This window comes from Pinus tabuliformis, chromosome 7 (assembly GCF_031772625.1).
Source record: "Pinus tabuliformis cultivar Carrire ecotype Pingquan chromosome 7, CPIR1, whole genome shotgun sequence".
Classification (NCBI taxonomy): domain Eukaryota; kingdom Viridiplantae; phylum Streptophyta; class Pinopsida; order Pinales; family Pinaceae; genus Pinus; species Pinus tabuliformis.
In genome coordinates, this window is record NC_142293.1 from 261,837,885 (window position 1) to 261,854,259 (window position 16,375).

Consider the following 16,375-nt stretch of genomic DNA (forward strand, 5'->3'; position numbering starts at 1 on the left):
AGAAATTAGGAAATCTGACCTGTTGTTCTTGGCTTTTCATCTGGAAAAGCCATCCCCAAGTGGAGCCATTGTTAGCCTCCTATACCAATAGGTTTTCATTTCTCATGATTGACAGTGGAAGTGCCAAAAATGTTCATCTTCCATGACACAAAGTTTCCATTTTTGTGAAAGAAACAGACAGTTAAAAAATGTAAAGAGTGTATGCCTTAAAAGAATAATCAAAAGGCAAGAAAATGAATTGGTCAAAGCTAAAATAAATGAAATGAACCCCAAATAAAGACCATGAAAGTGGCTAATCCAAAATGCCACTGCTACTTTGATGAGTAGTCCAACAGCTCAAGTTGGGCCTCACCATGTTTTAAATTGCATGTTGTAGACTAGAAAGGAAGTACCTGCTCAAACAGTTCAAGCTTGACAGATGACTAGGTGGATAGAGAAAGGAAGGAGCCCAACTGCTTAATATGGGCCCTTGGAAGTCATAAGGGTAGACTTAGATAGGAGGACAGCAAAAAGAAAAGAGAATTATCAGGGTTTGCAAGGCCAAGTGCACCCATCCAAAGGAAGAAAGAATGTTAGGCATATTAGGCAGGGTAGGCAGTGGAAGGTTGCAGAATACAAGATCTAAGCATATGACATGAGGAAAATCACATATGATGTCACCAGCAGGAGAAAGGCAAGAGCAATGGCCTATTTGGCAAAACTACCAAACCATCACTAACTTCCCTCCTCCCCTTCAAAAGTTTCTTACTAACATCCCTTTAAGGACTGCAGGATCTGCCTGATCAGTCCTCCTTACATTTCTCATTTGTAAAAATTTCATATCAAAAGTGACTTCTCTCTTTGCAAAGAAGCCACATTTCTTGTGTAAAATCATTCTTCATTCTTATCTGCTTCTGAAACTAAGTTTACTCATTAAACTTAGCTCTTTACCCCTCTCTCACATCTCCAATTCATATTAATTTCTAATTTTACTATATAAATCCCTAAGTGCTACCCCTCCCCCTACTATTATAGCATTGTATGCAAACAACCCAAAAAATGTATAAATATCCCCCCTTTAGCATTATAGCTAATTAGCACTTATATGGGAGACATTAGTCCATCAGGGACTATAGTCAACCCTTTCTTGGGAATTACCCTAACCCCTGGTTAGGCTAATAGCCCACACTAAACCCCCTCCTACCCCATTTTCCGAAAATACATATGTAAACCCTTTCCCCCCGCTCAAACCTAAGGTTAACTGTCTGATCAAACCCCGACATTTTAACCCTTATACCTCTTAAATCCATTAAAACCCCCGTAACCAAGGTTCTAAACCCAAAGAATTTAAATGATTATTTTATTATCGGGCGGGTCCCCACCCAAAGTTGCACGCTAGGTCGGGGCGCCCGCCAGCCGTCCATCTCCTGCTGCCCCCGATCCAAAGGTGGGCGGTCGTTTTTGGTTTTCAACTTGCCGCACTTTAGCGTCCGGGGAGCGGGTGGTTTTGCTCTCGTACGCTGGACGCGTGGCAGCCCCCGGGGTTGTTCGGAGCCCCCCTCCCCAATACCACTCTTCCCCAAGAGCGGTGCGGGGAAACTGCAAACCGCTCTCCTGCAACTTGCCTCCCCTGTCGCGTCATTCCCGTGTCATGCCGACATCACACCCAAAGCCTCCGCCACTGCGCCATGTCGCCCTCCACGCCATCTGGCTGCCCCCGCATCCCTCCATTGTGTCCCGCCACGCTGGCCTCCAACTCAGCGCCCACGTCATCATCCGTACCCGGGCCCCGCCATGACGTCATCGGCGGAAAAGCGCCAAAAACCCATATTTTCCGAATTTATCATTATAAACGCGCAATTGAGCCGTTTTTTGTCATTTTCATTCGAAAAGAGAGGGAGCCGTTTTATTTGTTTACTACAAAAATTGCCTCCACACCGCGAATTCGAAGTTTGGGACGCCGCCACTCATCAATTCAACTGAGTCTTTCATCCATTGCTCACCCGACAGCATCTCGGCATGAATTATCCAGGTATTTGCCGAAATTTACCTATTTTCCTGTGTTCTTGCCTTTTTTCTGCAAAATTCTCCACTAAATGCCTGGTAAATCCTAAATTAAAGACTGTCATTCAGTTAATGTTGGACCAAAACAACCTACATTGTCCGCTTGTTCAAAATCCACTGTCGAAAATCCATCCTCGGCCTTAATTTGCAAATTGACCCTCCAATTTCCCGGCATTGTTCCCTTTTGCCGGGTACATGATTGAAAAGCTGCATTTTACCAACTTATAGTCCTGCCCTCCCTCTGCAATTCATCCTCATTATTCATAATTCCTGTGAATTCACCAGAGCACAACAGAGGCAAGCCTGCTTGATCCACCTACTCATCTTTGAAGAACATATCTGGCATCACCTGCATTCAATCTGCCAATTGACTTCCAGAAATATTTGCAAGCTATTTCACTCACATTGTGGCATTCAGAAACTGCATTTTAAAGACAGCACCCAAAAGCTATACAATGGTTGCACCTGCACCCACAGCTCTCAGTGTTGCCCCCATGAATCCACCCAACAAAGAGCTTGAGGCCCTGCCTCTTGCTGACAGAGATTACCTCATCCAAGACCTTGTGGGTGACAGGAACCATTTGCAGACCTTCCGGGAATTGAGGGATAACTATTTGAGCAACAATGACACATATGGGATATGGGAATCCAATCTGCCTCATTACTTTCTCCCATCTGTTAACATTTTTCCAGAAATCATCCGCTTATGTGCTGAGAATTATGATCCAAATCACAGAGCTGTCAAGTCTCCATCTGGGAGCATACTCTTCCACATCAATGTTGAATCCATCAACCAGATGCTCAACTTCAAACAAACTCAGCTGCTATATCCCTTCTCCATGAACTATCTACTGGATACAGGTGCCAAGCTTTCCACTGCTGACATTGAGAAGATCACCAGGACATTTATGAGAGCTGACCGCCAGCCCACAGGGCCACCTCCTTTCTTGCATGTCCATTTTACTGATGTAGGCCAACTTCTGGTTGACATGATTTCCTATGTGTTGGGCTATAAAACCAGTGAGTTCGTTGATGAGACAGTGCTGGTGTTATTAGCTGCTTACAGCCCAGGCCAACCTCCTGCCTACAAATATAACTTTGCTAAATTCATAGCCAACAAGATACATGACCAACTTTTCAAAGTGGACAGGGAGGGTATATTCAAATATTCATCATACATCTACCACTTGTTCATGTATTATCAGTCCGAGGCTTTTCAATGCCCTATCAAGAAGCTGGATTCTAAGGGAGAAAGAAGGTTTGTCATCTTGTGGACATCAGTTTTTCACCAAGTCCAAGATTCACCATATTCATACTGTGAATTTATTGATCAATTTGTCTACCCGGTCTCTTGCCTATTGATGAGGTCTCCTCCTCCTAGACTGTCATTTGATATCTAGAAAACTCTACAGCTGTCCAAAAATTATAAAATAGGTGATTGGTACCTATACCAAGATCATATAGTCATAAGAATTTATGGATGTGAGCTCTGTCCATATAGGCTCCCAAAATATGTACCAATGAGACTGTTTGCCTTGGAGTACTATAGGCAGCTTATTCATTCTGACCTCACCCACTTTCATAGTGCCAAGAAGAAAGCCCACCTCAAGTTCAAGCACCACCTGGGCCCCTTCATCATGAACAAAAAAGAGGGATGGCAAGAGGCTGAGCAAATCCTCAAAGATAAATACAAGCTATCAAAAAGCTTCCGGTGGGTCCCTTATGACCCTGAAGGCTTCATCTGTGCTAGAAGGGTCAAGTACAGGCTGCTAGGCTATGTGCACTGTAAATTTCCACATATTGAGCAGTATGCCAATCAGCAAGAATGGTTGCAAGACACATTAGTTGAGAAACTAACTGAAGAAGAAATAATGCAAAGAAATGTCAAGGATTTGGAAAAAACTCTTGACTTAGATTCTGTGCAGCAAGTAATTTTCAAGCAGCCGCATCCAGTTGGAGAAGGAACCTCAACTACAACAACTGCACCAGCCACCCAAGCACCATCTACAGTAGCATCAGGCACAGATAAGGGCAAGGGAATAATGGGTGCTGAAGAAGGGATAGTGAAAGAAAAGCCTGCCTCCTCAATTGGGCAGCAACAAGAGCAAACCCCTCCACCAAAAACATAACCACCAACAGCACCTGCATTGCAGACCCCTGCAGATGAGGAAAGGGGCAAGAAACGAGACAGAGAAGAGTCCACTCCTGCTAGTGGATCCTCCCAGCAACCTGAGGCCAAGAGGCAAAAGGTAGACTCCCCAGTCATAGAAGAAATAAATGAAGAAGTTCTTGATAGTCCAAGGAAAGAAGGAGGAGACATCCAGCAAACGGCTACAAGCTCTTTTCAGCAAGAGTAGGGATTATAGCTTGGCATGGAGGTGTCCTCCTCCACTCAGCAGAGCAAGAAGCCTTCAAGCACCAAGGCTTCCTTCAAAGAGATAAAAGCACAGAATGAGCTGTTGAGAATAGAAGTATACAAACAATTCCTCAAAGCAACACCAGCTAAGCAAGAGAGGTTGATGTCAGTGTATGACATACAAGAGGAGAAGATGATCCTCAGCCACTTCAAACCCAAGGTGCCACAGCCTCACTCAGCTGCAGATTTTATAAAAACAAGGGTGGAAGTCATGGCAAAGGACATTCACCCCATGGACCAGATAGAGCTGCACAAACAAACGGGGGAAATGGTCTATGCCACCTTGGTAGACAGGGCTACAATGGCCCATGAATTGAAAGAATCGCTGAAGAACACCAACATTCAGCTAGATTTTGAGAGAATGTCCTCCACAGCCAAGGACAACAGGATTAAAACACTGGAGGACATCATCATAGACCTAGGACATGATCCTAAGGACCCAAAGGGTGTGAGGGCCCTCATGGAAAAGAAAGAAGATGATATTACTGCATTAAAGAAAAGGCTGAGGTTGCTCCCCACTGAGCACCCACAAACAGCAGAATTGCAAAAGGAAAAAGAGTCTGATGAACAACTCGATCTTATAATGTAGCTGAATCAAAAAGTTATTGATCTAGAGAAGGAGCTAGAAGAGGCACTGCAAGACAAACAGGGAGAATCTACATCCCAACCTCCTCCAACTACCTCAACCACTGCCACCACTACAGAGGCAATAGTAACTCCGGCAACAACTACAGCAACAACAGAAGCAGCAGCAGCTACAACAACAGCTCCTAACTCCAGCTTAAATATGGATGATTTGACAAAGGATATCAAAGAGCTAGAACTTCAGGCAACCGAGATCAAGCAGGCCAAGGAAAAATTGGCAGAACTAGAGGCCAAATATGAGAAATCAAATATGACTGTTTCAGAGCAGTCTAGAGAAATTAAGGCCCTCAGAGACAAAATAAAGGCCTTAGAAAAGGAGCTCAAACTTGAAAATGCTCTGGCAGAAATAAAGAGAATTTTGTGGGCCCAGATTGACTACTCCCTTACTAGACAATGGAAGTCAATCAAGACAGTGCATGAACAAATGGAATTGATTGGCCAAGCACAAATTGAGATCCAGAAAGCCAGGACAACACTAGGGAACAGGCCTGAACATGCCAACAGAATGGTCAATTTTCTCAACAATCAGACCAAGGAGGAACTAGCAGCCCTAAACATCGTGAATAGAACAGAGGCTGTCCTTACAGCCAAAAAGGTGCTGACTCTCAGAAATTTTGTACAAACTGTAGAAAGAAAGTGTCATGAAATGCAGGCTGAGGTAGATGAATTCAAGCTCAAAATGGGAGCACTACAACAAAAGGGATTTCCCAGCCTACTAGCCAGCACAGGAAGACTGCTCCCCCGTGAGCAATATTCCACCAGGATGACAACTTTTATTGAAAATCAAATCACTGCATCTGCTAGTACCTCTGAGGAAACAGGGCCTCCAACAGGGCAGGGCCTCTATGACAAGCTAGAAAATCTATTTTTTATTGAGCATGAGGTAAATCACCTATTTGAGGTTCCTCCAAATTTTTATAGATATACAGAGGCAGATGAAACCCTGATAAAAATACGAAGACACCAACTGCCTAAAGAGGATTGGTGGCAGGCAATGCTGCAAATTTTGCCTCAATAAGTTCAATTGATCAATCCTAGTCAGCTTCAACTCAGTCAAAGGCAAAAAACATAACCGGGACAGCATACAAGGCAGCCGAAAAGGGTGACTCAGCATGTAGACAGTGACAGCAAGCGAAAGTATGGGAAATGCGCAAATTTTGGGCAGCACCGCTTCAGCCGACTCCATCGGTCACAAAGTCAACATTCTCTTACCATTTTGGACAGCTAACACACTAAGAAGTTACTACAACATTTATTTTCTCAACTGCAATGCTCCAGGAGTGGGCACGATATTAATGAGCCATTAACTCACTAGCTAGATATTTTCTGATGTAAATTTTGTATATATACCTCCCCTGGCAACGTATTAGGGGTTGGTGATTTTCACTCTAAGGCAAATGTATTGTATATTTTCAGATAATCTAATGCAAAAGGCTGGAAAAGCTCAGTGTTTCTTGGATGCTTGATGTCTCAATGATGCTCTGCGTGCTGTTGCAGAATTCCTGTGCTGTCTAATGGAACAATAAGTCTTCTTAATCTATGTTTTATATTCCTATGTTTGTTTGAATCATATGCATGTTTCACCAATCTAATAATAGAGAAAAAGAATAGTACAGGATATGTTTGTATACACCCTGTATTCAATCTCTGTTGTTGAAATGTTTTCTTCAGAATTAATCATGAACATGAATTCTTAATTGCTCATGTTTGTATCAATTCTATATATATGAATGTTATGCAGGAATTCTTCAGTGCTCCTAAGTAATATTCCCACTGTTCTCCATATCAGCTTACTGAAAGATCCTTAGTTGCCTTTCACGCCCTGATTCCATCACATCCATTTACAGATTTAAAAAATTGTTCCTTGGACACTTATCTGGCTCTGTAGCATCACTGTTGTATCAACACAGACATATCAAGCAATTAAACATCACTGACTCCATGCCCAATGGCCTAGATCACCCTGTAAACATACATCTGTTTTGACTGAACTCATCATCCAGCAAAATCCAAAACAATACCTTGAGCATCATACCTAAGCTAAAACATTATACAAACAAAGCTAAATCTTAAAGAGAGAGCCCTCTCTGGTCATAGGTAGGCTAGAACCTGTGACCCAAAGATTGGTTAGTGGTTACCTCGGCCGTATTCCCTTGGGAGTCAAAGGGAACAACCTGAGTGTTAACAAGACTAATGTGAGTTTTGGACCATGATCTAAGGCATGAGGTAAATGACTTTCAAAAGGAAATATTGGTTTCTATGTCGAGCTCTAATTTCATCTCAGACTTTAGAAATGTACTCGACCATGAACCTACAATTGTATGTAGCTATAGTGTATCACTTATAAAGTCAAGCTTGTTTTTCACCTTAGAGCTTACATCTTGAATATTATATATGCAATAAATAATCATCTTTTTATTGAACTCAATTATAAATTTAGTCACATTCTTATATAGAATGCCTTTAATCCAAGGTTTCAATGATCAATTTAATTATTTTATTGGTTTTTTAGTGGTTTTAGATTAAAAATACGCGTTGATATAACTCACCAAACTCCTTTAAAGTACCATACATATTTCAAATCACATAATAGTTAAACTTTTATTAATGCTATGTCTGCAAATTTATACACCATATAGCCATGTTCAAATTACATCATACTAATAAGAAAAAAATAATTTATATAAAATATTAATAAAAAGCCAAATCTACTTAACAACTTATTTACTTATTACTAATACAAAGAATTACCATCAATACCATTTTTCTTTTATGTCTTTTCATTTCATATCCTAAATGACATATTAGAAGCTTTACACTTCAACCTGCTTTCTCCCCAATTCATACTCCTCACTCACATGCATGAAGTTTCTCAATAATTCCAATTCCATTCCACCTCAATCATGTAGGTTACCCACGGGTAAAGGGAAAAAGTCTCATTTCTCCCCAATTTATACTCAAACTCATACTCGTCACTCAGATGCCTGGGTTTTATCAACAATTCTATACGGGAAAAAAATCGATCTGAAGAAAAAATTCAAGAGTATGCATCATATAGACACTTATTTTTTCAAAATTTTAAAAATTGAAAATAACCATCATTATATTCAAATCCTTAAAGAAACATTATTAAATCTTTTTTAAGCGGAATAGCCATGTTTACTTATCTCCAACAATGACCTCTCTATTGTAAGATGTTACAACTCTTCTTATTTAGAATGATCAGAAACAAATGAGGGACAAATTACAGAAAACATGTAAAATAAAATCTACCCTGTGCTTCAATTAAAGACTATATTAATTAATTTAACTTAAAATTAAGTTGTTCAAATTTTTACTTTCATAATGGCGTTTTTTAATTGAATTTGGGAAAATATAATTTTTATTCAGTTTTCCAGCGATATGGCGAAAATATAATTTTTATTCGGTTTTCCAACTATATTGCGCGAAAATAATATAGCTGGAAATACAATTCAAATGCCAGCTAGCCGACTCAGGAAGAAAAACCCAAGAAAATCCCAATAATTACAATTCTATAGCTGGAAATATTATTTTTCCAACTATATTGGGAAAATAATATAGCTGAAAATACAATTCAAATGCCAGCTAGCCGATTCATGAAGAAAAACCCAAGAGTTGGAAATAAAGCTCCGTCCACCCTCAAGATTGAGGTTGTGCCAAGGAAGGAGTTGATTACGTTGAAACAGGTTGTGCGAAGGAAGGAGTTGATTACATTGCAAAATCGATAAATCTGCCACCAAGAACCAAAAGATCAAAACATATCAGTGGTGGGTTTTGAATATTTTTATTTCGATTGAATCGATTTTCTGCCGTGAGACTCGCAGAAATGGCAGTTGTTAAAGTCCAACCCGTAGAACAACACGCAGTTGTTAATGTCAGTGAAGTTATTAATGATGGGCGAGAGAATCATCAAGTTATTAATAATGGCAGTAACAGTAAGGAAGTTATTACTAATGGGGGGAATGAATCAGTGCGGCCCAAATCTCTGTATGTGGGGGATCTGGAGCCCAATGTTAGCGACGCCCAGATTCAGGAACTTTTCCAGCAGGTTGGCCCGGTGGTCAGTGTTCGCATCTGTAGAGATGCCATGACCAGGAGTTCTCTGGGATATGGCTATGTCAATTACAGCACTGCTGAAGATGCCACAGAGGCTTTACGCAGCTTAAATTTTACACCCCTTAATGGAAAGCCTATTCGGATAATGTACTCACACCGTGACCCCAGTATCCGCAAGTGTGGGTCGGCAAACATATTTATTAAAAATCTTCACAAAGCAGTAGACAATCAAACCCTCTATCACAAATTCTGTGTGTTCGGACCCATTCTTTCTTCCAAAATTGCAACAGATGCATCAGGGCAATCTAAAGGATATGGATTTGTTCATTTTGAGCAAGACGAAGCAGCGCGAGATGCAATTAAATGTATGAATGGTACTTTGATAAATGACAGTCACATTTATGTTGGCCCATTTATGAAAAAGGAAGAGAGAGAACAAACGAAGCTGGCGAAAAAGAAGGATAGAGAACAAATGAAAAAGGAAGCAGAGCCAGAGGAACAAACAAATGGAAAAGGCAAGTTTAAAAATGTTTTTGTGAACAATTTATCAGAGTCCATGAATGATGAAGATTTAAGAAAATACTTTGATGAGTATGGAACAATTATCAGTGCGGTAGTGATGAAAGATGCAGCAGGGAAGTCAAAGTGTTTTGGATTTGTCAATTTTGAGAATGTCGATGACGCAGCAAAGTCCGTTGAGAGTTTAAATGACAAGAAAATTGATGGCAAAGAATGGTACGTCGGAAAAGCAATGAAGAAATCTGAATTGAGACAACAATCTGGAACAAATCTTTATTTAAAACATTTGGATGATAGCATAGATGATAACAAGTTGAGAGAATTGTTTTCTATTTATGGCACAATCACTTCATGCAAGATAATGAGGGATTTTCATGGACATAGTAAAGGTTCAGGATTTGTCTCATTTTCATCACCTGATCATGCATCCCGAGCTTTGGTAGAAATGAATAAGAAAGTTGTCCTGGGCAGGCCTCTTTATGTTGCTTTGGCTCAACAAAAAGACGAGAGAAGGGCAAAGCTACAGTCTCACTTCTCCCAACAAAAAGAGGAGAGAAGAGAAAAACTACACTCTCATTTCTCCGAGTTGCCTAATCCAATTGGCATGGAACCGACAGCGTTTGCCCATGTCCCCATGTGCAATCCCGAATGTCCTATATTATCTCTTTATGTTGCTTTGGCTCAACAAAAAGACGAGAGAGGAGCAAAGCTACAATCTCATTTCTCCCAACAAAAAGAGGAGAGAAAAAAAAAGCTACAGTCTCATTTCTCAGAGTTGCCTAATCCAATTGACATGGAACCAACAGGGCGTACCCATATCCCCATGTGCAATCCCAAGGGTCCTATATCATATCATCCAATTGGTATAGTACCAGCTCCCAAAGGTCATACATTATCTCATCCAATTGGCATGGTACAAGCTCCTCAACCTCCTATATTATATCATCCAATTGGGATGGGGATGATACCACCTCCTGAACGTCCTATATTATCTCACCCAATTGACATGATACCTCCTACTTTTTCTCATGGAAGAAGTTATGGACTAAACCAACCAATGTTTGATGTCCCCATGTCCAATCGTGGAAGTTATGGACATGGCCAACCACCACCTCTGTCATAGTTACATTACTACTCTTTAGTGTTTAATTATATTTTGATTGTAATATATATATTTTTGGTCTCATTAATTATGCATTTTAGTCTTAGAAATTGATATTTATACATTATATTAAGTTGGCCCTTGGGTTTATTTATTTGAGTTAAAATAAAGACTCTTAACAATTAAAGTGAAGATTTTTTAGCAGCGATTTTTTTGTTAAATTTTTTTCTTTAGTCTTGCATTACATGTTTACATGCTTTGGGGATGAGTGGGTTCCAATTTTGACTTCTTGCTTGTGTAACAATTACATGTGTGTTCCTAGAGCTAATCATGCACATTGGTTTTAGCAATTTTCCACACATGATTTGAGTTTTTAATGGTCTACTAGTTCAACTCATGGTTTTTTAGTTTTGGTTCTGGAATTGTCCTTGTATTCTAATATAAGGTTAATGGATTTGGATTTATGGATGTGATGATCTATACATATTATATTGGAATATTGGAATGACCAATATAATTAAAAATCTTCTAGAATTCCCATTTTTGGTTCCCAGGGAAAGTATCCATGTAAATTTGTGTGTTCAAATTTATTTTCATTAAGAATTGGCTTTCAACAAGTCACTTTGCAAAATTAAAACCAATAGTATATTACAACTAAGGATATAATGTAGTAATCACTATGTATTAAATAATAATATTCATATAATAGTTAGGACAATTGAACCTCTTAAAGGACTCCTCCCTTAATGATACATGTTGGTAGCTCATGTAGACAAATACAACCTTTTGGAATGGGGTGTTTATGGAGCAAAATGTGGGGCAGGGGGGATGGGGAGGTTTTCCACCACATCACATAGCTAAGAGGTTGGGGGATGTGGAAACAACCACTCTTCTACATAGCCAATAGGTTCTCTAGTTTTGAATGACAATCACTCTCCTAGATATCTCGTAGGGTCTCCAGTTGTGGGAAGCCCTAATGAGTGATATTGTGGTTTATTATGTCCCTCGCCATGGCTCAATTCTATTATTATGCTATTCAATTCTAGGTTGTGCTACTGAAACACAATCCTTGGCTCTCCTTAATTATAATTTGGGTGTCCTATCACCTCTCCCCCTCGAGTTCTCACTAGGATGTTTTTCATATCCTGACAAGAATTAGCGACTCCAAAAAAGAACCAACCTTCCACGTGGATTGGAGTTGTTGCAATGAAGGAAATTTACATTTGATTAACTAAAGAATATGATTTTCCTAACTATTCCATTCCCCTTTTGGGCTTGAACTTCCTAATGCAGCTTTACAATATGGTTCCTCTTGCATGAATTAAGATTGCTCATTCTACTATTCGATTACTTCTGTGCATTTTCTCCTAATACGCTCTAACATAAGTAGCACCCATAATTTGGTCTTTGTTTTCATTTCTGGACTGTTTCATGGTATTTCCACACTCAAAATTCTCTTCATGTGCATTCCTCTTGGTACTCATCTTGCTTTAGGGACAAAGAAGTCTCTCTTTGATCTTTTCCCTTGGGCTATTCCCCTTTCCTCTATGTTCCTTCTAGTTGGCTCTTTGTCACCCTCTTTGCACCCTCCTGAGCTAGACCACCCTCTTTGTTTGTTTTTTTTATTCATCTCCTTCCCAAACCTTAGCCACCTTCAATGCTTAACTACTTGGATCTGACTCTACTCAATGTCGATTTTTCTCTCTACATTTGTCACTTGTGCTTTTCCTCTCATGATCGTCTGCTCTGTTTTAATTTTTAAAAAATTAAGATATAGAAAATTTAATTGAAGTTCATTATCATCAGGTGCATTCCTCTTGGTACTCATATTTCTTTAGGGTCATATAAGTCTCTCTTTGATATTGTCCCTTGGGCAATTTCCCTTTCCTATGTGTTACTTCGAGTTGGCTCTTTGTCACCCTCTTTGTTTATTGTTTTTTATTCACCTCCTTCCAAAATCTTATCCACCTTCAATGCCTAACTACTTGGATTAGACTCTACTCAATGTTAATTTTTCTCTCTACATTTGTCACTTGCGCTTTTCCTCTCATGATCGTCTGCTTTCCTTTATTTCTTAGGCCCCCACTATGAAAGAGCCACTCAAGAAAACATGACACCGGTCCTCCAAGCTGTTACTCCCCCATATTCAAAAACACTAGCGATAGTGAAAACATCTCCACGAACTAAGTTTGATTTGTTAGGGGAACCATAGAATATATGTTTCAAGATTCCATTACTACAATAAATAAGAGATGTGTCAAATTATGCTAAAATAGGTTGAGATATATGTCATAAAAAACTTGGGAGATTTTATTTTCTATGCATTCTAGAAATTATCCATATTCACAATTCTATCAAATCAAGGCTTTATACTCTTTCCTTTCGTGTCCTTTCCCAAATGCCATGACTAGATCTAAACCACAATTTTAAATCAATGAAATTATTATTTCCAATACGTAAGTATATTTGACACTATTAGATACCCTTACTAAAACTGAATAGTAATATTTTCTTGATTTTTTTGTCAAAAAATATCAATTCTTCTACTAGTTAGGTTGATAGAGTTTCCAATTTTGTTTTCAATCTAGTTTTCAGTTTTTTTCTTTCAATCATCTTTTAGGACTTTTGTCAATACGAATTTATTTAATTTTTTATCTTTCTTCATTCAAATAAATCCTTTACTTAGTTATAGATAGAGCTAACAAGGTGATAGTGGGTGCCATTTAAATTTGGTATTAAATTATAGAGATTGATATTCTAGTTTAGTATTTACAAGTGGCCTTACTTCTTATGTTTTCATTCATTCTTAGATGTAGTGCCTACATGCAACTATTATAAGGTGTAGAGAGAAAACAAGGTTTGTTGTTGAACCATAGGGTTTTATATTTCATATCAAACCTAAATTCCAATGATAAAGGTCACCCATAGGGAGTCATAGTGGGAATTGAAATAAAATGAGATGGATAAATGTCACCATTTCATTTGTTATGTTTGGGTAAAATAGAATGATCATACTTGACCATGGTAGTGCATTCTATGACTAGGATATTATTATGGCAAGAGATAATAATAGACTTCATTCATTATGCATGAGTTGAATTATATGGATAGTCTCCATTGATTATTTAATCATCAATCATTTTTTTTAAATATCCCTTTGAACTCTTAAAATTTTACTATATCAAAGTTTAGTTGTACCTCAATGAAGTTGGCTCCATAGTTAAATGAAAATTCAATTATCTCTCAATGTATTTTAATCTTTATCGATGTTTGGTCAACAATATATTTATAAATTGACGAATTAATTTGATTGTCCCAAAGAAGAATGGCAAGTTTCAAATATGTGTAGATTATTGTGAACTGAATAAAGAAACACAAAAATACTATTTTCCTCTACCATTTATTGGTCATATCTGGCATACACTATCATGGAAATTTTTTCCTCTTTCCTTGATGGTTTTAGTAGGTATAATCACATTCAGCTTTATGTAGAGGACTAGGAGAAGAGGCTCTTCACCTCACCAAATAGCACCTTCACATATCTTGTTCTTCCATTTGACCTCCGCAATGCACATGATACCTTCGAACGGGAAATATTAAGCATATTTTCTTATTTGATTAATGACAACATTGAAATTTATATGGAAGATTCCACATTGTATGAGACTAAGTTCAATCCAGCATTATTTAATTTGGATAAAACATTCCAGCATTGTATAATGGCCAATCTTGCATCAAGTACAAAAAAGTGCCACATTATAATGAAAAAAGGAGTAGTTTTGGGACATCTAGTCTCAGGTACTAGTATTTAGGTTGAATCAGCCAAGGTTCAGGTCATCTTGAGCCTACTTTCTCCCAAAAACATAGAAATAGGTACACATATTTATGGGAAAAACTAGATATTACGGTTGTTTCATTGAAAATTATTCTAAAATTTCATCCCCTTTATATGTGTTACTGGTAAAATATGCATCATTATTATGGACTAATGATTTTCAAGTTGCTTGTCAAAGTCAAAGACACGTGTGCCTATAGCTCTTGTGTTACATAGACCTAATTGGGAATTTCCATTCCATATTTCCCCAGACACTTCTCACATTGTTGTTGGAACCATGTTGGGACAAGAGGAAGGAAATAAGTCATATGCCATCTATTATGCCAGGAAAAAATATTCAGCATCAGAATTGAATTACACAATAACAAAAAAAATTGTTTCCATATTCACACTTAGCAAACTTAAGAATTATATATCCATCTACCATACCTTTGTGTGTTCGAACTAGGGTCACTTTTGAGAGGGGGGATGAATCAATAGTGATAGAAAATAAGCAACATTAAAAATATTTCGCCAATATATTAAAAAAATCAATTACCCGACATATAAGCAGTAAATATGAGCATACAAATTCATCAAGAATCAACACATAAGAGACATAACACATAAATAAATAATGTACAATGAGACACAAATCACATCACATAGGGACACTAGATTTTAGGTGGAAAACCTAAATCAGAAAAACCATTGTGTTGTTTCTTTTCTTTTATTAATTTTTCATTCAATTAGATTTACATCATTCAGCTAGCCTCTACTAGATAGGAGCCACAAATCATTCTACAAATTTTTGGCCACCACCAAATAGGAAGCCCCAACTCCCATAAACTATACAGACCACCACCTACTGAATGCCACCACCTTCACTAGTTTTCCATCCAGCACTGGAAGGAAGCCTCTACTCCCTGAGAAAATTCTCCAGCCTCTAATGGAAGGATCCACCATCCCTAACTTATTCAACCACCATCGAATAAAGGCCACAACCGCCTTAATCTCTCTATTGCCACATTTCAAAATGTTTCAAGCTAGACCCCAAATACAACATCAACTGAAAACATATCACTACAATACCAATCCTCTCTAAACAAATCTCTACTCTCACATCAACCCAAAAACAAGCATTTTATGAATATACACAACATCCTCAAAAATACATCGGCATCATCATAATACCAATCAAATATACTCTATCACAAATGCAAAATTCTCTTACGATATGAATCCTCACTGTTAATACTCAAAAGCATACACCTCACTGGAAGTTCTCACAAAAGACTTAGGCATGCAAACATCTATTAGTATCAAATGAATAATCATTTATACAACAAGCATACACTCGAAAAATAATTATACTCTATCAATCAACATGTAGAACAATCACTGAAACATGCCACCTGCAATAAGAAACTATTAGCTATTAATCTTTGCCTATACTTGATCTGCTACAAGTCCGCATAATTCTCACTATCTCCCTGCAATCACAATAATTTGTTGGCACTTTGTCTCTCTACAATCATTTTCATGATCTTTTCAATCTAATCAGATAGACATCACTGAAAAAAGACACCTCTCTATCATGACCTCTGCAATCAGGTACACATCACCCTGTCCTCTTCCTCTCACAAACAGAGATTCCTCTCAGAAATGCATTCCTCCATCAACAACCTCTTCTATCCAAACCTTAAATACATAAATGTAATATAATGTACTATATTAATCTAATTAAACGATCAATTGT

General features: G+C 38.3%; 1 pseudogene; it reads left to right on the forward strand.

Annotated features, from left to right (window-relative positions):
• The first annotated feature begins 4,085 nt into the window (after positions 1–4,085).
• Positions 4,086–10,823, forward strand: LOC149246846 (polyadenylate-binding protein 8 pseudogene; annotated as a pseudogene).
• Positions 10,824–16,375: the final 5,552 nt, after the last annotated feature.